Consider the following 6704-nt stretch of genomic DNA (forward strand, 5'->3'; position numbering starts at 1 on the left):
CTCCTGAAGACCTTCTTTTCTTTTAGATTTTACAAATTGTGATTGAAGTCACTGTTACTTGAGACTTACTCTTCTTTGAAAGTTAAGAGAATTGAGCTCCAGTTCTATTTAAGCCACTAGGTGTTCTATGTTTCAAATCACACATCTTTCTGGCTCTCATTTCTTCTCTCTATAAAAGGGTGGTGTTGGTGTCATGGAGGTGGTGTGGTGGGGCTGAATGCGGCAGTGGTGGAGATGAGGTGGTTGTGTTAGGCATGGTGATGGCGGCGGTGGTGTTGGTGTTGGTGGTGGACATGGTGACGATATTACAGAGGAGATGGTGGTGATGATGGTGGTTAGGATGGTGCTGGTATTAGTTTGGGCATAATGGTTGTGGTGGAGGTGGTGGTAGGCATGGTTTTGATGGTTGTGATGGTGGAGGTGGTGATGGACATGGTGGTGGTCATGGTGATGATATTGCAGAGGAGATGGTGGTGATGATAGTGGTAATAGTGGTGATGGTGGTGGTGGTGATAGTGGTGATGGTGGTGGTGATAGTGGTGATGGTGGTGATGATAATAGTGGTGATGGTGGTGGTAGTGATAGTAGTGATGGTGGAGGTGGCGGTGGTCATGGTGATGATATTGCAGAGGAGATGGTGATGGTGGTGATGGTGGTGATGGTGGTGATGTTGGGCATGGTGAGATGGTTGTGGTGGTGACGGTAGGGGGGTGGGGTGGAGATGTCAGGAGAGGTGGTGGTAAAGGAGAGATTGTAGGTTCCTTTCAGATCTAATATTCTGTATTCTTTGATTTCTGCTGCCATTTGTGTGGGCAGTGGTTGTCCGCTGAGGCTACCTGTGGAACAAAGAAGAAAGGAAGAAGAGATTCAAAAATAGCATTGCTGGGTGCTTTCGCTCACTTGAATTCTCTTCGCAGGTTCTACATTCGCATTTTGCAGTCCTCCCCTGTTCTACGGTATTTGTGGAGTGGAAGAAAGGTTGAATTAGAGAGGCTATGACTGGTCAAAGAGTCCATCAGGCATCTACGTCTTCTACCAGACTCCCGGAATGGAGATGAAAAAGACAACACTGTGTTAGAATTTTGCCACAAGAAATTTGAAATTGGGGGATGTGTCCGTAGGAGTCTTAAAAAGGAACAAATGGCACGCTCAAATTAGAATGATCTGAGGTTTGAGTACATAGGGATGTTTACAGAGTGGAGGGGATACACCATGGCTGGTGCAGAAACCTGGGCTAGTGACAGGGTTGCCGTCCCTAGGCTCGCTTAGGGGGGGAGGGATCGCCAGCACCCAGCAGAGGTGTGTGTGGAAAGCCTGCAGAGGAACCGCTGAGGAGGGTCCGGCCAGCAGAGGAGGTTCTGGAGGGAGCGCGCCAGGTTCCGCATCTCCCTCCCCCTCCCTCTCTCCAGTCCCCTACCTGGGCTCCTACTGTCCAAACTGTTAGCCTAAAAATAAAAGACCTTTCAAAGTGAGAGGCAACAGCATTTATTTGAGATTTCTTTAGAAAAGCTATTCAGGAAGTGCTGATTCCTAGCAGAAGCAATTAGGTGACAAAGGCAAAGAGTCTTAATGGGCCAGGGAAGGGAACAGTTGCATCAGTAGGAGGAAAGCATTTCTTTTTTTTTTTTTTTTATCCTCACCCGAGGACATTTTTCCATTTTTTGCTCAGGTAGAGTGGGAGGGAGAGAGAGGAACAGAGAGAGAGAGAAACATCGATGTGAAAGGGACACATCAAGTGGCTGCCACCCGCACAACCGACCAGGGCCGGGGACAGACTGCAACCGAAGTACGTGCCCTTAGCGGGAACCGAACCCGGGTCTCTCAGGACCGCAGGCCGACGCTCTAACCGCTGAGCCAAACCGGCCAGGGCGGAAAGCATTTCTATTGGTGCAGAAAAACTAACAGTGATGCCAATTCTAAAGAATGTTTAAAACAATTTTTTTTCAATTACAGTTTACGTTCAATATTATTTTGTATTAGTTTCAGATGTACAGCATAGTGGTTAGATAATCACATGCTTTACAAAGTGTTCCCCTAATATTTTCAGAGCCCACCTGGCATCGTACATTGTTATTGCAACATTATTGACTATATTCCCTATGCTGCACTTTACTTCTCCATGACCATTTTTTAACTACCATTCTATACTTCTCAATAAAGAATACTGCTGTTTTTTAAAATTTTCAGTCCAGTGATCAGTCCTGTAGTCATAACATCTGCTTTCTTGTTATTCTTACAAACAGCTCTGGGATACAGTGTTGCTTTAAGACTAGTCCAAAGCACAGCCAGAGGGCCGGGAAGCCCGCGGAGGTGCTCCATGCTCACTAGTCTCCTGGGCAAGAGCAAGACGGAGACAGGAGAAGAATGGGCCTGGAGGGGCAGACAGAAGACACCGGCCAGTACATGATTCAGTTACCACTAATTCCTTCATTCAATACATGGTTTTTGAACATCTATGATGTGCCAGCTATTGTTTGAATGTGGCAGACAAGATCCTCGTCCTCATGGAACAGTCAGTGGGTTATGGTATTGGGTGTGACATCAGAGCTATCGGGCCCAAGGTTGGCACGGCTGTTTAGTTTGGAATAGCTGCCCAGCCTGACCTCCTTCTCACCACCTGCTCAAGTGCGCACTCTCACCACCTGCTCAAGTGGGCCAGGTCAAAAGGTCGCCACACCTGTGTCCCTTTTCCTACCCCTGACCGTGGCACATCCTGCTTCTCTGCACTGTGACTTTATTTGAGAAAGTCATGCCACCCTTAAAGACGGAGTACCCTCTGAGCAAGGTGCAGTTAGGCATTTCATCACTGTGCGAACATCACAGAACACCCACACAGACCTGGGTGGTACCGCCCACTGCACACCTGGGCTGGTGGCAGAGCGCACTGCTCCAGGGCTGCACACCTGACCAGCTTGTCGCTGTCCTGGACACTGGGGGCGACTGTAACACCAGGGTAAGTATCTGTGTATCTAAACATGGAAAAGGCACAGGAAAAATATGGTAGAAAACAAACCCTGGTTCTCCTGTGTAGGGCGCTTCCTTACTCTGAAGGGCGCGGGCAGGACTGGCAGGTGGGCGGGCGCGTCGGGGCTGCGTGGACATGAATGAAGGACATAACCGCACTACTGTCGACTTTATAAACATGCATATTTAGGCCACACTAAATTTATGTAAAGTTTTTTCTTCAATAATAAATTAACCTTAGCTTACTGTAACCTTTTTACTTTATAAACTTTTAAATTGTTTGTAACTTTTTGACTCTTTAGTGATGACATTTGGCTTAAAATATTTCTTTATCGCCTTATTCCATATCAATATCCATGAGCAACGCATTGCACCTCAAGCTTATAAAGTCTGCGATGTCCCTGGGCGGTGGCAATGTCTCAGCCCCATTGTACTCTCACGGGACCGCTGTGACGTGTGTGTCTGTTGCTGACCAAACCGTCGGTTCGTGGTGCACGGCTATACTGTAGTTTCCTGGGTATAGTCCTGCGCCCCAGACCGGGAGCAAGGGGTTCTGGTCCCCGTGCCTCGAAGGCCGCCTTGCACTAGTAAGTATTTGTAACAATAGGTTCCTGATCTGCATTTGAGACATGAATGACACATGGTTTTATGGTCTCACAAAGCAATGTGCTCTTTCTCCCTTCTTTTGCTCATGCTCCCCGTTTATCCCTCTCCCCATAACTTGCTGTGCCTTTTGCCCAAGCCCCATGCCCCCCAGGAAGCCCTCATGGTCTCTAGCCCACAGCAGCCCAGCCCTTCTGTACTGACGACAGCCCAGTACCAAATTGTCTCCCACTTGTCCCCTGTGTGTAGCACAGGGCTCCCCTCTGTGATCACTGTGGGCTGCACTTCAAATCCACGACTGAATGTCAGGGCCAAGCCTCATGTATCCTTTGGGTTTCCAACTTGCCACTGCCCAGCCCCCCGGTTGATCATGAGAGAATGATGATAACAGTAATAATGGGCAGTCCCTGAGCACACACTGGGCCAGGGACATCGGAGCCCTGGCTTGGATTATCTCATTTAATGTCCACAACAACCCTATGAGGCTGTAGCATGGCATTCTCAGTGGGGGTGTAAACAGGTTCAGAGAGGTTCTCAGTGACTGGAACCCAGGTCATCCGGTTCCAACCCTGCTCTCATAACCCTATTGTGAGCTATCTCTGCATCTCTACCCCTCTCCGCCCTCACTCAGCATCTAGAACAGATCTGGGCACATAGAAGGTGTTTAATGAATGCGTGTAGACTGATTGTTGGTTGAGGAACACAATGATAATGCTACAAGACCCTGGCATTTCTATCAGCGCTACAGCTACAGGAAAGCCCTTGCAGCCAGACCACACCCGCGGGAGTCGGCGTGTCACCCTCCAACAGCCCGACAGCCCCTTTGTCTCCCAGGCCGGGGAACTGGCTGGGTTTCCAGCCACCCCTGGACGTTGCTCCTGACAGGCACCCTTTGCTTCCAGAACAGAAACAACATGCAGAAAACCCAGGTCCCTCTTTCAAGCCCTCCGAATCAGAGCAATGGGGGCCTATAAAACTCAGTCATGAAGTGTCGTGGTGTCTGAAACAACCGCTTCTTTATTGCGTAAGCACACGCCAGGAATCTGTTCATTTCTGGGCAGGGGCTAATGGAAAAAGAGAAAGATTTTCCATGTATTTATTATGTGAAACATAACATACGGGGGATATGTATGGCGATATGTAATTAGACATAAAACAAGCCAGACTTGAGGAATTGCCAAAAATCTGTGGCAGGATAATGAAAGTGCTTTACAAGCCCTATCATTTCTTTCACAATCCGTCACTGTAACCGACTGTCCCGGGAGCCTACTGATGGAGCCCTTGCTGCGGAAACTCAGCGTGGCCTTCGTTCGGGGGGTGCCTGGCTGGGCACCATCCCTGATTAATTCCTGTGTCCTTTCCAAGGCAAAGATGGATTCATCTCGAGGCCCTGGCAGCAAAGGAGCTGGATAAAGAAAGGGCGGACATGGAGGAGCTGAGGCCCATGCCAGGCGAGGGTGGTGGAAGTGAGTCCCCCCGATTTCCCCAGCCGAACTGGCTGGACTGACCTCTTTCATAACACAGCAGCAGGGCCAGTGGGGGGACGATGGCAGCTCCCGGTTTTGGCTCTGCTGCCATTTTGCTTTGTGACCTTCCCTAACTTGACCTTCCCTAAACCACTGGAATTCCCTGGGCCTTGGTTTCCTCCTCTGCAGAGTGGGGAATGCAGTTCATCCAAGACACCTACGCTCAGGGTTGTGTGCCAGGTGATTGCTGGCTACACGTGCAGACTCGTGCTGCGCGGACCCTTCCATGATGACCCATCTCGCAGGTCATTCGTCGTTATAGGTTGATTTCGGGCTTTTCATGAAAAACATGCCAGAACAAATCCTCGCGCGCGCGCGTGTGTTTTAAATCATATTTAATGTTTTATAAACTGCATCAAAGTTGTGGGACACAGATTTGGGTATTTAGATTATTAAAAATATTTATTGCCAGCAGATTTCTTTTCTCATATTAAAAGGAAAACATATGACTGGAAACATTTAGAGACTGTAAACTGGATTAAACCAATTCTTAGGGTCCTTATCAAATAAGGTACCAATCAAGGAAAAGATATTTTGGAACTTAAAATTAGGGAAGTCTATGCACAATTTAAATTGGGGGAATGAGAGGGAAAAAAAACCAACCCAAACAAAGTCAGAATGATCATTTACATTTTACAGTCTTTAATTAAGCACACGAAACTATACTGTTGAATATATTTCTCCATGAACTTTTTGTGAAATTCAGATGGCAGTGGATCATTGGCAAATCTTTTGTCTTCCTTCTGATCACATACACCTTTTGCACAGTTCTTGAAAACAGCATCATTATCCCACCTCCTTTTAACTTTGAAGCTGACCTGAGGCTGGGAGGGGCCAGTGAGATTAAGGAGAGGGTTTCCACCCAGAATGTTTTCCATATGATCCTTTCTTCTTCAGCTTTTTGTTCTTGTTCCTTCCTGGCCTGCTCTTCAGCTCTTCTTTTCTTTAATTTTTTCCAGTTCTGCAAGAACTGCAGTATCATCTTCATTGCTCTCCTCTTCAAAATCTTCCTCTCCCTCACCTGTTAGAGGATCATTGATTGCATCAAGGTCGGCAGCAGGAGTCTGGTCTAACCAGGCCTCTCTGCCGCCGAAGGGGAGGGTGTACGTGCTCAAGGTGGAGGATCTGTTTTTTCCTCCTGCCGCACCTCCCTCCCCCTCTTCCAACTCTCTTCTGAAGTCAGGGCCCGGAACCTCTTCAGGGGCATCATTGGTGGTCTGTCTATACGTGATCTTTGTATGAGAGGTTCTCTCTATCTGAATACTGCTTCGAGGGTTGGCTCAAATCACCTTCGTCTTTTCCTCTCCCACCTCTCGCAGATTCACAAGCTGATCGAGCTGCCGCTGTCATCTTTGCGGGTTGGCCGAGGTCCCATTCCGCAGCCTTCAGGATCGCACATACACCATTACAGCTCCTGGGCTTTCGATTTGTTTTAATGAACACAGAAGGTCTGCTACATGTGCAACTGGCACTCGGCAGGTGTGCAGACTTCAGCCTGGCAGATACCTCCTTGCAAATCTGCCAGCCTTCCTTTCCGACCCCCCACATCTGTCCCCAACACTTCCTTTTCCTCTGCAGCTGCCCTGGTTCAGTCTCTCCATGTGGTCTTAC

At 48.3% G+C, this 6704-nt stretch overlaps 1 pseudogene; it reads right to left on the reverse strand.

The window, feature by feature from the left end:
* Positions 1-609: 609 nt before the first annotated feature.
* On the reverse strand, positions 610-6443 carry LOC118632084 (annotated as a pseudogene).
* Positions 6444-6704: the final 261 nt, after the last annotated feature.

Source organism: Molossus molossus, unplaced genomic scaffold (assembly GCF_014108415.1).
Source record: "Molossus molossus isolate mMolMol1 unplaced genomic scaffold, mMolMol1.p scaffold_m16_p_17, whole genome shotgun sequence".
Taxonomy (NCBI): domain Eukaryota; kingdom Metazoa; phylum Chordata; class Mammalia; order Chiroptera; family Molossidae; genus Molossus; species Molossus molossus.